Here is a 21137-nt window from a genome sequence, read left to right on the forward strand (position 1 = left end):
ATCACTTATGTGGATGCCCCTTTGGGGAGATGCACTCAGTGTCCACCTATTCTCTGCATTTAGACCAGTTAGGAATATCTGTAGTAGACACTGTCCACCATAAAAAGAAGCTTCCTGACCAAAGCTAAGATCAATCTACAGGGAGAAGCATAAATATTCAGAAGTTAATAGCCAGTGGGTAGGCTGCCCACGCAACTGTCAACTGCTGCTCACCCACCCTCCTTTAAGGAACCCTAATTAAATGTATGGGTCACACAAAAAATGCTATAAAGGTAGAAGTGAGATTAACTGATAAGAGAAGTATAGGCCAGCGTATAGAGATAAGAGGGTAATGGAGGTGAATACAGTCCAAATACATTATACACATGTATTATTGTATTTCATTAAGTTGACTAATAACAATTTAAAGGGCTCAGTTGGCCCAGCACTCAGCTCCTGAGTATCCTATAAGCTGGGTGTTGTGGCATGTGCCTGTAATCCCAGCATTGGGAGGTAGAGAAAGGGTCAGAAGGATCAGAGACCCAAAGTCATCTTGGGTTATAGCAAGTTCAAGGCCAGTGCTGGATACACAGTACTGTCCCCCCACTCCACCCCACCCCCATCCCCTTCTCAAAACAAGGGGTTGAGACTGTTAAGAAAGGATTGCGCTCTGTGTCTAGTTTGCTGTGGGGTACTTGGTGGTGCTGCCATGACTCTTCTCCCCTAGAAGAAGCCGCCACCTCCTGATGCCTACCCGGGCAAAGAACAGACAGAACAGATGCTGCCTGGGGTCGCTGTCCCCAGAGCCTCGGTGCGGTAGGGGTGTGGGCGTGGGCAGCGGTGGCGAAATGGGCGTGAGTGGAGGAGAGTGCGACCGTGACTCCAGAGTTCTGGGAGCAGTCCCCAAGCTTCACCACCACCTCAGGGCCCGCCACTGGAGCCATCTGGTGCTCTTCATCATTGGGCACTATCCATGCTGCCTGGTGCAGTTGCGGCCCCTCAGCCACAGCAGGCTTCTCCACCTCCTTGTGGGGGCCCTGGTGGCCTCAGCAGAGGTCCTGGTGACACTCTTGGTGTGACAACTGCAGTGGGGGGGAGCGCAGCAGGGGTGGTGGCAGACGTGGGTGGTGCAGTGGGCGTGGGCAGCTGCTGTTGTGAGGTGGAGGGGGACGGGCACAGCAAGCGGCTGTGTTGGCACAGATGGCCGGGTCAGTCTGGAATGTGAAGAGGTCGGAGCTGGCTATAACAGTGAAGACGAATATGAAACTGCTGCAGCATGAATGGAAGCCATGGATCCTGCCCTTGTAAAACAGGAGAAAAGGCCTTGCGGGATAAGAAAGACTTCATCATCAAGTAGATGAAGGAGGACGGTGCCTGTCTATTCCGGGCTGTAGCTGACCAGGTGTATAGAGACCAGGACACACACGACGTTGTGCGAAAGCATTGCATGGACTATCTGATGAAGAATGCCAATTGCTTCTCCAACTATGTTACAGAAGACTTCACCACCTATATTCAATCGGAAGTGGAAAACCAACTGTCATGGCAACCACATTGAGATGCAGGCTATGGCAGAGATGTACAATGGTCCTGTGGAGGTATATCAATATAGCACAGAACCTGTCAACACATTCCATGGGATCCATCAAAATGAAGATGAACCCATCTGCATCAGCTACCACCGGAATATCCACTATAATTCAGTGGTGAATCCTAACAAGGCCACTCACTATTGGTGTGGAGCTGGGCCTACCATTATTTAAACCAGGGTTTGCAGAGCAGTCCCTGATGAAGAGTGCCATAAAGACCTTAGAAGAGTCATGGATTGAACAGTAAGTGCTGGAAGACAAGAAACGAGCTACAGACTGGGAGGCCACAAATGAGGCCACAGAGGAGCAGGTAGCTAAAGAATCTTATCTGCAGTGGCTGAGGGATCAAGAGAAACAGGCCCGCCAGGTCTGGGGAGCTAGCCAGCCCCAGAAAGCCAGTGCTACACGCAGGTCAGCCACAGCAGTGCCCTCCAGTGGCCTGGAGGAATGGACTAGTCAGTCCCCACAGCAACAAAGTTCAGCCTTGTCACCTGAGCACTCTGAACTGCACGCCCAGCTAGGCATTAAGCCCTCTTCTCCAGGCACTGTGTTACCTCTTTCACCCTGTGCACCAGGTGCAAGCAGTCAGTTCTCAGCAAGTGCTGATCGGACCATCTCTCCTCTTGTGTCCCTCTACCCTGCTCTGGAGTACCCAGCTCTCACCCAGCTGATGTCCCCCTCTACCTTTGCAGGTCTGAATGATTGGGATGATGATAAGATCCTAGCATCAGTGCTGGCAGTGTCCCAACAGGAATACCAAGATAGTATGAAGAAAAACAAAGTGCACAGAGACCCACCCCCAGACAAGAGTTGATGGTGACCCAGGGACTGGACACCATCCCCAGTCAGTCCCCAACTCCTGCCCTTGGATGCCACCCAAACTTCTTTGGCTTTCTTCCCTCTTGGCTTCCTTCCTTTGTTTCCTCCTTTCCTTCTTTTCCACTTCCCTCTGGCTAGCCCACCCACACACTCCATCCATCTCATCCCTGCCACCACCATTGGTCTCGGTCATCTGATATGCTCTATTGTCCCCTGCACAGCACCATCTCAGCATCCCACAGGGGACTCTGGAAAGGGTACAGAAGGTAAGCAAGAGGCCCACAGAGACAGACCATCTGGCAGCCAGGCAGCCCCAGAAGAGAGACATTCAGATGAAGGAAGTCTTCTGCTCACCCTTCTTTAAAGATCAGATAAACTTGTCACCCCTTCCCAACAATGATGACAGGAAAAGTGGAAGTGGGACATTTTCCTCCCTAGGACCTGAAGAATCTAAGCCTTCAATGTTAAAATTTTCTTGATTAAAATGTGCTTTATCTCACAAAAATATCTCACAAAAATCAACAAATCAAAAACAATGTACATGGCAATGTTGGCCCTGTGAGGATGGCATCTCTGGTTTGGAGCTAGGCAGGCTGTCCATGGGATATAGAGAGCAAGAAAGAGATGGATTTCTGCTGTCTTTTGGCCCCTAGTTCCTTGGAAGGGCCAAAGATGTGAGCCAGAGGGAAGGTTCAGGAGTTGCAGATGGCAGACTGGCCTTGGACAGTGAGGCCTGGACCTTGCTGCATTGCCTTGCCTTCCACCACCGATAGTCTGTTTGGAGACTTGAGGTGGGGAGTCTTCAGAAATCATGGCCACTACCCAAGATTTGAATTTAGGGAGTGGGAACAGTCTTAGTAGATGGGGCAACTGGGCACTGCAGGTGTTGACAAGATCCACCATCTGTAATGTCCTTGGCACAATAAAACCAAATGTCAGTTTCCCTGAAAAAGAAAGGAAGAAAGAAAGAAAGAAAGAAAGAAAGAAAGAAAGAAAGAAAGAAAGAGAGAGAAAGAGAGAGAGAGAAAGAAAAAGAAAGAAAGAAAGAAAGAAAGAGAGAGAGAGAAAGAGAGAGGAAGAGAAAGAAAGAAAGAAAGAAAGAAAGAAAGAAAGAAAGAAAGAAAGAAAGAAGGAAGGAAGGAAGGAAGGAAAGAAAGAAAGAATTGCACATAAAGGGAAAAAAAGGAAACTTTGGGATGTCAGAGACATTGCTAACAAGACAAAAGCTGCTCAGATGAGGAAGGGGTCAGGAAGAAGTATTTGGATCTTGAGTGTTTTTGAAAATTAAACCAAAGGGTTTTGTGCTAGTCCATTTTTGTTGCTTTGACAAAATCCTTGAGAAAAGTAACCCCAAAAGATTTATTTGGTTCAGAACTACAAAACCTGAATGTTTCTAGTGGTTTTTCCGGTCTGAGAAAGGAAAAGCAACACAGAGGGACAGCACAGCATGTGGCAACCCAGCTTAATGCTAATCAGAGAGGCCTGTGGGAAGGGGCCAGACACAAGACACACCCCGAGGTATCTACTTAGCCCCACTTCCTAATAATCCATTCATCTGGGGATTTATATGTTTATCAGTGGCTTCACTCATTAGAGAGCAAACATCCAACATATGAGCTCTCTGGAGATGTTAGTAGATTCAAACCATAATGGGATGTTTTTCGGGAATCAAATAGGATGATCCACGAGTCATTTGGTTCACTAGGAACTGAAGGGCTTACCAAGACATGGGGCTTTCAGTGCTAAACCTGGTTATCCTGGTCAAGATAGAAAAGGACATCTGAACTGCCCCAGCAGTGGGAGGTGTGGGGCTGTCCAGGGTGGTTCAGATTTGGCCTAGAACAAAGTGAGACTGTGTGGGGCGTGAGAGACAGCTGGGTACCTGGTTGAGTGCAGGCCTTGAACCCTGGAGATCCTCCAGGGATGGTAGGAATTTGACCTTGCTCCTGGGCCCTGGCTCCTTTCACATAGCTACAGCCCCTCCCACAGATAGGTTTGTGCCCATCGGGTACAAGGTGTGACACAGGCCGAAGAGCCTCAAGACATCTCCATGTTTATGAGATACCTAAAAGCCAGAGTGCATAGCCAATTAACCATTCCTTTCCAGACTCTCCTCCTTGCAAAAGGTATTTAACCTCAGACCTGCCCTCAGAATACTGGGTATAGCTTCATCCATTTTCTGCCATGACAATAAATATCTTAAGACCTGGACAATCTCTTTTCTTTGGGGCTTACCATGGGGGACTGTAGAGAAGGGTTGATCCAGCCCATACACACTGGTCTCAGTCCTTCCACAGTGGTGCCTGAGAGCCCAAGGGCTGAGAACCAGTCAGTTCCTGGCTGCCTTGGCCTGAGGACCCACAACCCAAGAGCTCAGTCCCCCTGGGACCTCAGACTGTGTTCTCTCTACCCATGGAACAAAGCCCTGCAGCTTCTCACAGCCCAATGTCCACCCTGCACAGCATGGAGTGAACTCAGTCAAATTCCCAAGTCTCTGCCTCCCTGAGCTGCAGCCCCAGCCCCTTGAGGCAACAGACATGGGACACACAATTCAACCCAACAGTACCCACACTCGTGCTCATGCCACAGCCCAACAAGACTGGACTTGGAAATTAGCAAAACAAAAATGAGTAGATGGTCAGAGATGGGAAAAATAAAACAAACACAGAATCTTTTGACAATAAATTCAAGACACGGAAGACCCATGTGGGTGTGCTGGGTAATGCTGAGAAAGTGTGAGAGGATCAGGAGGCTGATGAGAGGGCTGTGGCCCTGTGTCTGAGAGAGCCAGAGAATAGGGCAGTCTAAGACTGCTGGACATGGAGGACTGGAGGCCAACAGGATGTCGTCCTCTCTGCCAGGGTCAAGGATGAAATCTGTGTCAAGAAAGAAGCCTTGAAACTAAGTGTGAAGGAACTCCCGCCTTGGGACAGAGCCACTGTTACCCAGCAGTTGCAAAATGCATATGCACCTTGGATGCTATCACGTACTTCTGATGATTCACAACTGTTTGTAACTCTACTCCAGCCTACACCCCCTTCTCGTCTCCAAGGACTTCCATAGAGTTGTATCATGCATTCGTGCAAATAGACATTCATATGTAACAAAAATTTTAAATAATAAATAATTTTTAAAGAAAATATCACTGCTCAATACGTCTCAGTTCACAGATAGTGTACTAGTAACTGAGTAATGGTCTAAGCTGTTCCCTACCCAAACCCATGACTCTAATTTTCTGTTTGAATCTTCAGAACCAGGGACACTCTAAGTATGCATGTCAGTGGATTTGCCAGGTGTGTCTCCCCCAGAACTCACATGACTCCTGGTTTCTGTATTCATCTCTTGATACAAATCACTACAACTTGAATTGTACAACAGCAGCAGTTTATTTCCTAACAATCCTGGGACACTGAAAGCCCAAAGTCAGAAGCACAGTCCTCCAAAGTCTATGTGGAGATCTGCCTTTGCCTTTTCTGGGTTCTAGTGGCTGTGGGCAGTCCCCTGATTGCAACTGTCTCCCTCCAATCTCTGCCTGCATCTTTGCCAGGCCTTCCTCCCTGTTGTCTCTGCATGGTTCATTTTAATCTGCTATAACAACATCTGTTGTAGTACATTGAGGACCCACCTAATCCTACTGCTGCCAAGGAATGCCCAATAGGAACTGAGTTCTGCCTCGTGTGGGAATTAGAAAGCAACAAGACCTTGGAAACCAACAAACACCCCAAGAGGAGAATAGCCCCCAACTTTAGTACATGGAGTAGTTGTTCGCAAATAAGGAGATGGTGTTGACAAACACAGGCTAATTTTCCAGAGAACTATCCAGGGTGTGTATGTGTGTGTGTGTGTGTAATTCTCACTTACTATTTAGAAACCTAAACACAGGGCTTCTATTGATTAAAAAGTAACAGAAAACCCATAGAGCACAGATATTTCAGAAGTCTGGGAGAATTTTGAGAGTCGCGTCCTTGAATGTGCTGAGTAAGGGCTTCTCTTCTTCTCCACCTGGACGTATTTCATACTAAATATATCCAGAGTAGAACGGCTTTCTCCCCTCTGCCTTCAGATGTCTTTATTAATCGGCACAGACCCAGCAGTACCATCCGTCTAGAAGTGTAAATGAGAACCCAGAGCTCTTAGCTCTACTGCTGTCTGTCTTATCTGGCTCTGGGTTTCTACCCACCACGTCCATTCCATCTTTTATTGATGGTGAAGAAATCTGAGCTTTAGGTGTTGGAAATATAACTTTATTTGGTACCAACAACCTCCTTTCAAACAACCCACCTTGCAATGGTATGACCTTGAATAAGACATTCACTCACTTAAATTTGGCTGCAAAGTGCTCTTAGCCCCTTTCCGGTGTTATTTGGGATTATGGTGTGACAGGTTGTGCTGAGAGTGCTTCTGTTATCTGAATTTTACTCTGTCTTGGGTTTTGCCATTTTAAGTTAATCATGATTATTCAGTATTCTGTTCCTTTATCAAGAAGAGCCAGAGCCAGAATAAGGAGGGAGGGAAGAAGGAAAGAAGACATGGAAGGAGAGAGAGAAACAGAGATAGAGGCAGAGAGGCAGAGGAGACAGAGACAGATGAAAGACAGATATTCACTGTAGCACGGACCCAGAAGTCTACAGACATGGCTAGAATCCTCCTAGCTCTCTGCATCAGCTTCATCCTTCTTCCCCTGAGATGGAGAACAGCTCCTTCAGGATCAACCTATGCCTTTCCATCAGCTTTGCCAGAAGATTTCAGGACAGCCTCGATGAGGCGGCACACACCTTGTGGCAGATGCTGTCATGCATCTCACTGACTGAGTCCAGATGGAGTGCGGATCCAGGAGCATCGGCTGGGACTGTGGGCTCAGCACTATCCTGAGGGCATCTAAGAGACACTGCTTCGTAGCTGTCGGGGGATAACTCTCACCTCACTGATCACAAGCTCGTTTCTCTCTTCCAAGTGAACCTCACTGCTCACACTCAGTGCCTGCATATAGTTGCCTTTTCTGTTGCAACCTCATCCAGAGTCTCCTTAAATGAAAGAATAAATGAACTTGTGGATGGATATGATAAATGGTGGGACGAGATGAGATGATACAGAAGCCAGATAAGAATCCTGGAGTTGGCTGCAAATGGGATTTCCTGCCTCCCTTCTAATAGCACAGACGAGAAAGCCAATGGCTGCAGGTAGCAAGAGCCGCTGGCTTCAGGTGGCCTGACAGGTAAAGTGGGGTTGGCATTAAGCAATTTCCTTTCAGAGGGCCCCAATTTTCTTTGTGAAGTGAAACATGAGGTTATATATTAAAAGCCAGTAGTAAATAGAAACATGTCCAGAAGAATGCAGGACTGGAGACAACACAAACCTGGAGAACAGCTTGAAAGTGACTGAGTTTTCTCCAGCAGTGTCTAGTGCTTAGGGCTTGTTTAGTATGCTGCTTGATGGTCCTCAAGAGTGGATGTGCTGATGAAATTTGACAGGTAGATATGATGGTTGAAGACAGAGACAAGACAATGATGGGGACAAAGGTGAAGGCAACTGTCTGTGTGGGAAAGGAGTTAAGTAGAGAAGAGGGGACAGTGGGGGTGAGGGACGAGAACATTTCTGTGCTCTGGCACAGGACTCTAGATTACAATAGCATGCTTAATTATTGCCCACAGTGGGGAACCGGGGTCAATGCCTACTACATTGGTGTGTGGAGGTTGCAGCAAACACTCAGGTGCCTGGACTGTTTTTCTTTGCCTGCCATAACTGAGTGGTTTAAACACTGTATGTATTTTCTTCATAGTTGATAGGCTGAGGTGTCCAGGAGTATACTAACTTACCCTGTAGACAGCTGATTTCTGGTTGTTTTTTTCATGGCCTTTCCTGAGGCTGTCCTACAAATATTCTAGCATATTAGACTGAAATCTAATCCTCAAAGTTCTGTTCAGCTTAATTCTTACTTTGCATATCTTATCTCCAAATATGGCTACAGCATAGTAGAAGCATGGCTTCAATATGAGAGACCCAGAGGACAAAGCTCAACTCTTAACACCTTGGCCCCTGGACTCTAAAACTGATGCTGTTCTCACAAACTAAGCACAAACACCAACATCCCAACATCCTGGAAACTCTTAGCTCATCCTCCTAACCACTTCAACTCCAGGTCTTCATCTGATGTCATCTGTACCAGTTAGAGGGGCAACAAGGCTGGAGCTACTATTGATCCTGAGGCAGGTACTTTGGGCAGCGTTTCACCTGCAACCCTGTGAACCATCCTCTGTACTCGCAACCAAAATACAGTGTCAGGAAAGGCATACGGTCATCTTACCACTCCAAAAGCAAGAAAACTTGAAATAAGAAAGACTCGAGGTGCCCTAAGTACTTCCTGATTCTTGGGAATAGTCTTCACTGACATTTAGTCTGATGTACCCATAAGGAACCTGGCTCGATGTTCTGGGACTCATGTAGCAGCCTTCTCCCCTTAGGTCTCAGGTGGTGACTACTGGCTTATTGAAACTGAGGAGACAGGCAAGCCTTAGAACCCTAGGCCTTTGGAGAGATTAGCATGGCTGAACTTCTCTGGGATATTTTGAGAGATATTCTTCCTCATCCTGTGAATATTAATTGCTTACAGACAGACAGATCCACTGTTTCATCAGAAGGAATTCCAGGACTCTGATTGCCTTCCCTTGCTTTGTTCCATCTCTTCCTTCTTTGGTCAGGTAGGTGGGCAGAGTTTCTGTTGGGACCACCCTGTCTCCATTCCTGGTCTCTGCTAAGGTCCTGGCTTGGCTTTGAAGGTGACACCTATAATCTAAACTGTATATCAAATATTTCTCCAACTGAGACATCTTCATGATGTTTGACTTGGAAGTTCCTGCCACTGGCCTTTGCTCTGCAACATCTCAAAATGAGCAGACTGAAAATGCTATGCATGCTATGACTCCCCCCTCCCCCTCCATTTTTTTATTTATTTTATTTTATTTTTTTAGAATTCCCAATTCAATCTACCTGTCTCCTCTGGCATTTTGTTATAGGCAAAAGGAAGAAGCTGAGTCATAACTCAAAGTTTTGCTTAAAAACGTGCTCTGCTAACAACCTCACTTCATCACGTTTGCTACATCTCACTGAGCTATACAACATAGTTCAGCCGAGTTATTTTCCATTTTACGTCAAAGATTTTCTTTCCTATGATTTTTAATATGTTCCTCATTTCCTATGGCACATTTCAGAATCACTTTTAATCACTTTCTCTTTCAAAACTCTAGGACTTTTCAAATGTGTTCTTTAAACTCCTTTCTCCCCTCTGGCCATCCTGCGGTTTGAACGTCTCTCCCGTGTTAAGTATCTGCTACAACAGTATTTGACTTGACAGGGCTTATGTTGGCCATTACCAAACACCACAGGCTGGGTTAATAAATTAGTAGAAATTCATTCATAGATTTTGAAGCCAAGAGTCCAAGATTAAACTGCTAGCTATTTAGTTCCTCCTCTTGGTAGTTGCCAGCCCTTCAGCCTGTCCTCACAGCCTGGTAGAGCCACAAGGTGTCCTCAGCTTCCAGAAAAAACACAGGCTCTGTTGAGTAAGACATCTTTTGATCTTCACTGTTCTCTAAGTCTCTGTGTCTAAGTAGAGTACTAAGTAGAGCCCTTTATAAAGGGCTCAATGTCTAACCTTCTAATGTCATGTCTCATCATGACCTTAGATAAGTGGGAAACAAGGTTTTTTGTTTTGTTTGTTTGTTTGTTTTGTTTTTGTTTTCTGGAGACTATAAGCTAAAAGATAGGGACCAGATAGATCTAATTAAAGTTGTAAGAAACTCAAATCCAATAAATAAGTAGCTATGTCCTGAAAAAATAAATGCAATGATTGATATTTACATGAAATCAAAATTTACAAAACTATTCTGACCACATATTTGAAATTATTTGATGCAGACAAAAATATATCTAAGACATTTAACAAATAAAAGTAGAAATTAAAACCAAGGGTGATGGATAAAGAAATTATCTAAATTTAGAAAGAAACTGAGGAGATAAGTAAAATTCTAGAAGTTAAAAGATAGAATAACTGAACAAAATGCTGGAGGTTGAGAGATGGCCAGTGAGTCATTAAAGTGTCAAAATAACTCACCATGTCATGACCAGACCTACTTTACACAGACTCTGAGTTTGACACGTGGCATACTTTAGTTGCTAAGACAATAGTGACCAGTATTTTAGCAGAGATGCATGCCATACTTGCTTTATGAGAAATCCCAGGCTAACCTCTCTGAGGTTATGAATGAGAGTGCCATGGTCAAGTGATTTTAAATAGTCTAGCTTACCAAGGGCATGAGAGATTCCCAGGTATCTGAGACCCAAAGAACTACAAGGCAACTGTAGAAATCAGATGAAATATTCCAAACCAGGAGGGTGATTCAGTTCATCTAGAAAGTTCTGAGCGATGGGAGGCATTTGCTTTTATATTGCTAAACTACTCACCAAACTCCAACCAACATAACCATTCTCAACAACAGAGGAGACACAGTTAAAGGAAGGACCATGATGTAGAGGATCCACATAAATGCTTCCAAACTGAATCATATATGATGAGAAAAAAAAACAGCCAAGAGACTGGTGTGGGGACAGAAACAGCCCACTTTCTCCCTAACCTGAAGATGACAGAGGAGATAACACTTGCAGAGATGATGCCTGATCACTTCCCAGAATCCTAGAAGAACACCAGTCCTCAATAAAACTTCAGCTTAAGAAGCCACTTGAACTCAAGAAGAAGAAGAATGGTATTGGCACCTGCATACATCATGGCTAAAATGAGGAATACCAAGGAGAAGAGGTCCCAATAAACCATAGGTGGAAACCATCCTTGAAATAATTGGGTTTACTTTTCAAAACTATGAAGGTCAAAAGAGACAAAGAGAGAAGACCAGGAGTCCTTTCTAACTAAAGGAGACCAAAGGGCATAATTAAATATTAAAAGTCATTAAAACTGAATGTTTAAAACAACACTAATTAAGAGCTATGGGACTTAGTAAGGAGACAAGTCAGAGCTTTGAAGTGTCTTAAATAAGTTTATTAAGCAAGAAGGTAGACTGAAGGAATCAACTAATATTCAACTGAACACACTGTTTAAAGTCTCTCACAGAAAATAGAAAAGGGCCATTGTAAAACCAGACACTAACACAATGGAAAACAAATATGTACAGATAAAATCAACACAAGTTGAAAGTTGATTTCCAAAACCAAATAACAGGTGTGATAAGCAACAACACAGCCGTAACAGGAAGTGGGAGAAGGTGGAAGTGTGTTTGTGGAATGTCCTTCCCCAGGCAGCTAAAGGACAATTCCACCTTTGAGTAGAATTGATTAGTTTTTCAATACTGTAACAAAATATCTGAAGAAGGTTAACAGTATAAAAAAAGAAAATGATGTTCAGGTTGGTTCATCATTCCAGAGATACCAGGTCTAATAGATTTGGTGATGCCTAATTAGGAGAATTAGAAGACAGCAAAGAAACACAAGGAAATGTGTGTGTGTGTGTGTGTGTGTGTGTGTGTGTGTGTGTGTGTGTCTGTGTGTCTGTCTGTCTGTGTGTCTGTCTGTCTGTGTCCATATGTCTACATGTGTTTGTGTGTGTCTGTGTCTGTCTGTATTTGTATGTGCTTCTGTGGGTCTGTGTCTGTGTGTCTGTCTGTATTTTCATTTGTGTGTTTGTGTTTTTGTGTGTGACTGTGTGCCTATATGCCTGTGTGTCTATATTTATGTATATGTGACCATGTGCCTATCTGTCTGTGTGTCTATATTTGTGTGTGTGTATGTACCAACAGGAATCAATCATTGGATCTTCAGCACACACACACACACATAAACCATATCTAATCCTAATCACTTTTCAAAGGCCTTGTCTCTGTTTCCCACATTACAGTTAAATGTCTTCCCTTTTAAATACTTACAATAAAGATTAAATTTTAGCACATGGACCTCTGAGAGAAACCCTCAAACTATATCCAGACCAGAGCATTAGAAAAAGTGAAATGTATAGAGAATGAGAGAGATTAAATAAGATGGCTGTCTATACCATTCTCCTTCCCCTTATGGCTCAAGCTATGCTAAAAGAGACACAGAAGGATTCTGAGAGCCATGAGTTGTGTGACTCCAAGAAACTTGTCTTTCAGACATAAAAAGTACTGGGCTACATATAAACTCAGAGAGACTGTGGCAGGACACTCAAGACCTACACAAATTCAAACCAGATAATCTCAACACAGAAGGAGAAGGTCCCACTCCTAACCGAGAAGCTATTGGCAACTGATACCTGCTGGAAGAGGGGAACCAGTTTTCACTAATGGATGTCACTGGCATGTTAACAGTACTTCAGGGCAGGCTGCATGCTCAGGGGTGGTTGGCCAACACAAAATGGGCCTCATGTTGTTGTTTTTTTTATTCTTTCTTGTTTGTTTCTTTACTTTCTGTCTTACTGATTTTTGCTGTTTTTATTCTTGTTACTTTTGTTTTTTTTTTAATATACAGAAAGAGAATATGGCATTCCGTGGATAAGAAGGTAGGAAGGATAAGGGAGGAGTATGAGGATGGGAAAGAATATGATCAATATATTAAATGAAAATAATAATTAAAAATTAATTTTTCTCTAATTTATTTATTCACTTTACATCCCAATTGTAGCTCCCTCCCTCCTGTCCCCCCTCTCCCACCCTCACCCTCCCTACCTTTTCTCCTCTGAAAAGGGAAGGCTCCCATGGGCACCAACCCTCCCTGGCACATTAAGTCTCGGCAGGACTAAGTGCATCCTCTCCCACTGAGTCTAGACAAGGTAGCCCAGCTAGAGAACAGGGACCCAAAGGGAGGCAACAGAATCAGAGTCAGCTCCTGCTCCGATTGTTAGGGGACCCCCATGGAAACCATGCTGCACATCTGCTACATATGTGTAAGGGGTCTCGCTCAGCTCACACATGTTCTTTAACCAAAATATATTTAAAAACTCAAAAAATTAGACACTAGCAAACCAAATAATCCAATTAAACAGAGCTAACCAGAGAATTCTCAACCAAGTAATCCCTACTAGCTGAGAAATACTTAAAGAAATGTTCAAAGTCCTTAGTCATCAGGGAAGTGCAAATCAAAATGACTCTGTGGTTTCATCTTACACCTGCATCTTAGTTATGGTTTCATTGCTATGAACCGACACCATGACCAAGGCAACTCTTATAAGGACAACATTTTATTGGGGCTGGCTTATAGGTTCAGAGGTTCAGTCCATCATCATCAAGGATGGACCAAGGCAGCACCCAGGCAGGAATTCAGGTTTACCCTAAGCCATGCTAAAAAGAAAGAAGAAATACTTCCCTTTGATGAGATAATGTACTTTTTCTCCCCAGAATCCCTTGCACAGTAGATTATCGTCACCACCAGGCAGCTATGTAACTCTACTCACAAAGGGTAACTTTCCCTCTCTTCTATTCGTTTTCTAAGCACCATTTCCCTAAAGCTTGAGGCCCTTCCACTCTGTCTCCAGGCCCTCTCCCTGCTGTGTGGCTATCTGTTCAACCTGTGGCTGATCTCCATGCCAGCTTAGCTCAGAGGCCATGGCTTTCTCTCTTCCTCTTCTACATCTTCTTCCTCAGGCCAGCTGCTGAGTTTTCTCTTCTAAACTCTAATAAAATTTTCCTTGAGCTTCTGTTTCTGTCCGTGTATAAACTCTTTAATTAAAAAGATCAAGAATTTTATTAGAGACCACAGTTCTCCAGTAACATGTACTGACCTGTAGGGGGAAGTTCCCTAAAATTTTCAGTATCATTCTCAACTTCTGTCTCTCGTGGTGCTTTATGCTTTATTTGTTCCTGCACTAGTTGTGGCCTACAATAAGTGGGGGCTTCTCTGGCAAAGGCTGAGAACTATAATGTGGATTTAAGATGCCTTTTATTTATAAGCAGAAATAACTAATCTTTCTCATTTTTTGTATCTGTTTTTACAGTTTTTAAAGACTCTGGGGCCTTTGAGAAGGCATTCAACTGTCTCTAATAAGGGTCAGGCCCACACTGGTTTCTCACTACTATTATCTTGTTATAATAAACACATTAGAACCATTTCTTCAAAAATCAACCTACACAATCTACTCTTCAGAGCACAAAGAGGGCAGACAGCATTAACACCCATGTGGGATCTCATACACAGGTCTTGTGCACTTAGTGGCTGACTAAAGTCACTATTTTTAATATATGTTCCAGCATAAGAGAGAGTGACAGGGACCATCACAATGCGTTCACAGGACCTTTGGAGACCTCAATGACTGGTTAAAGGGCAGGAGTGAAGTAACATATACAGTCACAATATTTGGAAAAATTACTAAGCTCATTTAAGTGAGCCAGAAATCACTGAGGGAAGGGCTCAAAGTGTTGAGTGTTTGGTAGGCCCAAAGAAACAAATATGTCTCTGATATTTAGCTACATTAGAGCTCAAATATTTAAGCCAGTGATGGTTTATTGATAAAATCACCATCTTATATCCATGCAGGCAGTCTTTGAAACCCAACAGGACCTTCCCACATACCAACACACAGAGAGCAGTCAGTATCTTTCATGGAATGCAAAAGTCCAAAAACCATGGGGCATCTGTATCTTGGCCTCCTTCTCTTCCTTGACAAAACTGGCCTCAGAATAGAATTTCAAGTCCTTGTCCTAGCTAACATATGCTGATAATGAGAGAAATGTTTCAGATACCATGTCATGCCATACAAATACACTACCACAGTTTCAGCAGTGGTTGAGACAATATGCCATTTTGGACTGAACACCAATCTTACCTGGTCTGAAACAATAAGCTCATTCTCGAGAACTTCATTCTTGGCAAGAATTAGACTTTCCTTAGGAAGTAGTAAGTAAATACCAAACAGTTTTAGTTTCTTTCTAACTATTGGAGAAAATGAAATTTTCAGTTTTGAAGAAAAGAACTAGATAGAGATACAGAAGTATATATACTTGCTGAAATAACTGCCTCCCCAGGGACATTCAATGCCTACAAGAATTAGATCTGATGAAAACACATGAAGATATGGGCAGTGTTTTAGTTTCTGAAACTTGCTGTTTAAGAGAGATAATGAAATCTCTACCAAATGTACCATTATTTTGAAAGCATCGGCTATGTCTCTCACTTTGAAAGTTTTGAAATGAAGATTAGTGGAAGTCCTTTGACTAGCTATCAGTGAGGACGAACAGGCAGAGCTGCTGCTTTGAATGTGCCGCAAAAATGAAGTGGACAGAATCTCAAGTGGGCAGAGGGTGATCCTCAAAGAGTAGGGTGATCATGTGAGTCTTTCCTGGGGCAAAGTGACAGGGTACCTGTTGCCCCACCATTTATCATATCTGCATCTCTGTGCCCTGCACATTTCTATTTGCAGACCATGAGTTTTCTGCAGTTTGCAAGTATTTTTCTAAATCTATGTTTAACTTGATCTCTGGGATTAAGTTAATCCTGTGAGTACTTGGGTGAATGACACACACACAAAACTGCTCTGTTACTTTGACTACACTGCCATGCATCATAGCATCAACACAGCTTTAATTTTTCTAATGGGGTTTCCTGTGAGTCAATATTTCTTTGTGAATTTTTGTGCCAGCTAAGAGCACCCAGGCTTCTGGCTGGTTCCCACATTCCTACCAAGGAGTTGAATTGGAAGTGCAGGAAACTTCTTATACAATACTGAGTGACATTTGCTACCACTGGGAATTTACATTTCTGCAAGCATGAGGTCTGATGTCATTTCCAAGACCTAATGAGGTCGAACATCTTTGCAATCTTTGCATAGTCTAAGTGTTTAATCCTGTACTTCATTGCTTCTCGGTGTCCTCTAACAACCCTGATATTCTCAATACTGGACAAGTTATTAGGTTTAAGTTGGATGGAAATCTATTATCAATGACTACTAACATCCCAAAATGAGAACAATGTATTTTAATTACCTATTGTCCAGAAGATGATTATTTAGAAATCATTTGCATAGATGTTTGCTATTAGGTTTTACATAAATCTTTGTATTTAGAGTGATTTTACTGCATCTTTCAGTGACAGAGAACTACTGTCTTGGAACACAAATGTAATCAAACCACAAAAGAAGTAATTTAAACTTAAAAAGTTCATTTGTATTTGTGAAAAACAGGTTTATTGTATAGATCGATATTCGTGAAAACCAACCCTTTGTTATGTTGCTTTTCTACCCAAATCCTCCTTCTTTGTGTGGAGAAAGCCACTAACCCCAGCTCTTCCCTCTCCAGAACCCACTTAGCTCATATCTGCTCCAGAGGGCATGCCTGTCTTCCTGATATCTGTTTGGGTTTTCTCAGGGCCTGAAAAAATCAGATTAACCCTCTTCCCTCCAAACTGCTCCCTCTGTCTCCAAGTTTCCTACCTCCCTCCTTCCCTCTTTCCTCCTTTATGTTTTTGTATAGTATGTTGTTAGTGATCCAACACTTTTGTTTTAGCTTTTCATCTATTCCTCCAAACCACAGCTCCAAAACAACCAGGACCTCTGTATCTTCCAAAACACGGAGAGATGCCAGTGCATAAATGTAATCTGAATGTTAGATTGAGTTTGAAGAAGGCACATATTTACGTAAGTTAGTTCATTCGATGCTATGAAAGTGGCTCAGTGAAGTCCAGAGACTATGAAGGTAAACTTTATGGCTGTTAAAATTCACTTTCTGTAGTTCATGCCACAGACAGAAGCTTCTAAATTGAAGACAGTTCTTTGATACATCAATTGATAGGGTTGTGAATTACAGATGGCGTGTGTTTTGTATCCGGCAACAACTGAGTAGAAATACCATAAGACAAGAGTACCCTTGCAGAAGTCTCAGAGGTATTGTTAGCCAACAATGATGATTTTTCCCTTTTACTCTTTAAGGAAGCTTTAGTAAAGCAAGGATATTATGATCCAAATCATGGTCCTTGCTCAAGTATCAGTCTGTTACTTAAAATTGATATCTTGAGCTATTTGAATTACAATTGAAGTAAGAGATGATGCTTTCAATCTTTGCACTTTCCTAAAAAGAAAATCCTTTCCCCAAAGTCAATAACATTAATTTGTTTTTAAATATCACTATTTCTGTTATCTGTTGTCTTAAACCAAGTGACCTGGGGTTTGCATTGCTCACTAGACCTGACACTGATTTGGCACAGGAGATTATAAATTCCTTTCCTTTTCATTTAGTTTCTAGTTTGTTTTTTGTTGTCATAGTTTCTCGATGTCTAGATATTTTTCCTCAGGGAAGCAAGCAGGAGTTTTTATGCTTTCTTCTGCTCAACTTTAAGCAGTTGGGACACCAGTAATATTGCTCACTGTTTTCTGGGGAGTCTCTTTAGCTTGGTGGGCTTGCAGCACAGCTATGGCTTCATCGACTTTGGTGTGGAGACACTCTGGAGACTCAAGCATGTGGTGTAGTTCTAAATTATCAATTTCCAACAGCATACCAGTGATTTTACCAGCGAGAGCAGGGTGCATGGCCTGAATAAGAGAGAATAGCCATTCCCCTAACATTTGCTTTTGAGCTTGAGGAGGAGCAGATGCCAACATGGAGGCAGTCAAGGATTCTTTATCTTGGGCAGGAACAGCAGCCCGCTGCATGGTGACCTGTGGCTGTGTATTAAGATGCTGGGGGGGGGATTTCGGACTCCAGCAGTATATTTATACTGGGTAACTGTACGGGCCGCAGGAGCAGCTGCAGCAGAAGCAGTTGCAGGATGTGGGCCCATCATCTGTGTGGATGTGTTGGCAGTACGATGTCGTACAGCCTGTGAGGAAGTGGATCCTGAAGTACTAAATGATGGCATTGTATTAGATGGGTGGGTGGAACTAGACGTGTTTTGGAATGGATGAGCTCTCGCACCCTGAGCACTCCCACGGGCACTTGGTCCTTGTGGAGTAGTTTGGTTAGGAGCATAGTATGTCCCACGGTTCTGAGTCGGTGGTGTAGCTGTCATGAAGTAACCTGAAGGACCCTGTGCTGGCTGGAAAGGGCTGGTGACTGGGTTGGGCACGGCACTGGTGCTTGCCATTCTTTGCATGTGCTGGTTACTGAGGTGAGCCTGGCGCTCCTCTTTGCGTTGAGCTAAAGCTACGTAGAGTGGTTTGGTGGCCACTATTCTGCCATTCATTTCTGTAACGGCTTTGGTAGCTTCTTCTGGAGAGGAAAAACATACAAAACCAAACCCTTTGCTGCGCCCACCCTCCATCGTTACCTTCGCACTAGTGATTGTACCAAACGGAGAAAACTCCTTCCGGAGCCGCTCGTCATCAATACCATCATCGAGGTTTCTCACATAAAGGTTAACACCTTGGCATCTGAGGCTTCCATCTTGTGGTACCTGCTCGATTTTGTGCGTATCTTGCTTCATCTGCCCGAATTTGTGCTTCAGTTCAGTCTGTCGTTCCACCTTTTTCTGAGCTCGACCAACATAAATTTGTTTTCCATTGAGGTCTTTTCCGTTCATCTCATCCACTGCCTTTTGTGCATCTTCATGCCTTTCAAAGCTTACGAATCCGAATCCTTTGGACTTTCCATTTTCATCAGTCATGACTTTAACACTTAAGGCAGGTCCAAATCTGCCGAAGAGATCCTGGAGTCTTTCATCATCCATGTCTTCTCCCAAATTCTTGATGTAAACATTGGTGAACTCCTTGGCCCTGGCTCCAAGTTCAGCCTGCCTGTCTCTGCGAGACTTAAAGCGCCCAACGAACACTTTGCGGTCATTTAGGAACATGCCGTTCATTTTCTCAATTGCTCTTTCGGCTTCTTCTTGTGTCTCAAAGTGTACAAAGCCGTAACCCTTGGAGCCATTCTCATCGCACACCACCTTACAGGAAAGGATGTTACCGAAGGCAGAAAAAGTATCATACAGTGTTTTACTGTCGATGGATCTATCCAGATTTTTGACGAATATGTTGCCTACTCCACTCTTGCGCAGCGACGGGTCCCGCTGAGACCACATGATGCGAACCGGCTTGCCTTTTATCACATCAAAATTCATGGTGTCCAAAGCTCGCTCCGCATCCTCCAGCTGCTGGAAGTTGACAGATGCGTAGCCCAGCGAGCGGCGGGTGGTCCTGTCCCTGTACACCCGGATGGAGAGGATGGGCCCTGCTGGGCTGAACTTCTCGTACAGCATTGCCTCTGTCACATTGGGGTGCAGGTCCCCCACATAGAGTGAAGCCAAGGAGTAGCTGGGGTCGCTGGGGTTCATGTCTGTACAAGGCTGAGCAGGGAGAGGGACCAGCACAGGAACAGAAGTCAACCGGAATGGAAAGCACCTCAACCGCCAAGAACCCGGAGGTCGGCAGCACGGGCGGGCTGCTTCCGGTTGGGAGGAGGGACTGTGGTGTCATAAGCTAGTTGTCCGGGCAGAAACCAGCCTCCGTACCTGGGTTCCATAGACTGATGCTGGTTTCCCCTGTCTGGTTGGTTGTGGCTGGTCTCCTATGATTTAATCAAAGTATATGGTAGCGAATGCACTGATTTGGGGATTTCTTTTTCTTTTTTCTTTTTTTTAAATGGTAGGAGGGGGTGATATATATTTGTTCTGAGCTTGAAGCATACGTTGTATGCTCTGTACCGACTTCAGGGGAGGATAAAGATACTTTCCTACAAGCAAAGAAAAGTTCAATGTCCCAATGAATAATCCTTCTAGCTCAACCTAGAATGTTGATTACACACAAATATGAACACACATGAACATACAAACACATACAGGGGTGAGAGAGGAAAGGAGGGAGAAAGAGATCCCTTTGGAGGTAACTGTCTATTTATATTACAAAAGAAAACTTCTAATACAGACCTAGAAGATGGTAGAAGATTGAGTCTTTGCAAATGATTTTGAGAGCTTAGGAATCAACCAAACTGAAAGTCCCCATCCGGGACAATGAAGTAGCAATAGCAAATTACAATAGAGTATAAGCATCAAAAGTATTACTCCTCACTTGGAAATCCAAGGTCAAGATGTCAATAGATTGTGTTTAGTGTGTGTGTTTGTGTGGAGGAGTGTTCTCTTGAATGTAGGTAACGCCCCAGCACAAACACAATGGTAAAAAGGAGAAATTAAACTTTCCAAAGGCTGTTGAGGAAGTCAATAACTATTCCAAAGGCCACAACCCAGTGATTAGATTTCAGTCTATAAATTTTGAGGGGAAGAACTCATGGAACACAGTGATATCATTCAGTTTGGCTGCTTTACTTAATATGCTTTGAGTTTGTTGTTGTTGTTGTTTGGTTTTTGTTTATTTGTTTGTTTGTTTTTGAAAATACAAAAAGAAGCAGACTCCTGTTTAAGTGCTTCACATTAGTGCATCAAAAACATGAATAACATACCATGGTCTCAAATTTCATACTTCAGTCTAATTAAAAAATCTCATAATTTAGAGAGCTACAAATCAGGTCTCCGTTGACGGATACTTTATTCCAGATGCAACTAATTAGTAACAGGAAGATAGTGGCTCGGGGATGTTTGTGTTATGTGGTGGTGGTGGGTTATAGCTAATAAGCTACCAAGGGCATAGCTCTGAGAGAAAGGAGGATGTGTGAAGAGCTTCTACCCTTCATCCTAAGCATCTCTCCAGTATCATCCATGTAGTGGGATCATTCACTATTATCATCAGTGCATTTGTGCGTTAATAGATGTTTATACTTTCCAAAATATTTTATATGCACAATGGTATAATATGTCTTCAATGCGACCAGTAACACATGTTTCTTAACAAGACACTGAATT

The 21137-nt window shown here is 43.5% G+C and overlaps 2 pseudogenes; one reads left to right on the forward strand and one right to left on the reverse strand.

The window, feature by feature from the left end:
• Positions 1-688: 688 nt before the first annotated feature.
• On the forward strand, positions 689-2382 carry LOC114625484 (annotated as a pseudogene).
• A 15300-nt stretch (positions 2383-17682) lies between these two features.
• LOC114625481 lies at positions 17683-19616 on the reverse strand (annotated as a pseudogene).
• Between the last annotated feature and the right edge of the window lie 1521 nt (positions 19617-21137).

The sequence above is a fragment of the Grammomys surdaster genome, unplaced genomic scaffold (assembly GCF_004785775.1).
Source record: "Grammomys surdaster isolate TR1022 unplaced genomic scaffold, NIH_TR_1.0 218, whole genome shotgun sequence".
Taxonomy (NCBI): Eukaryota; Metazoa; Chordata; class Mammalia; order Rodentia; family Muridae; genus Grammomys; species Grammomys surdaster.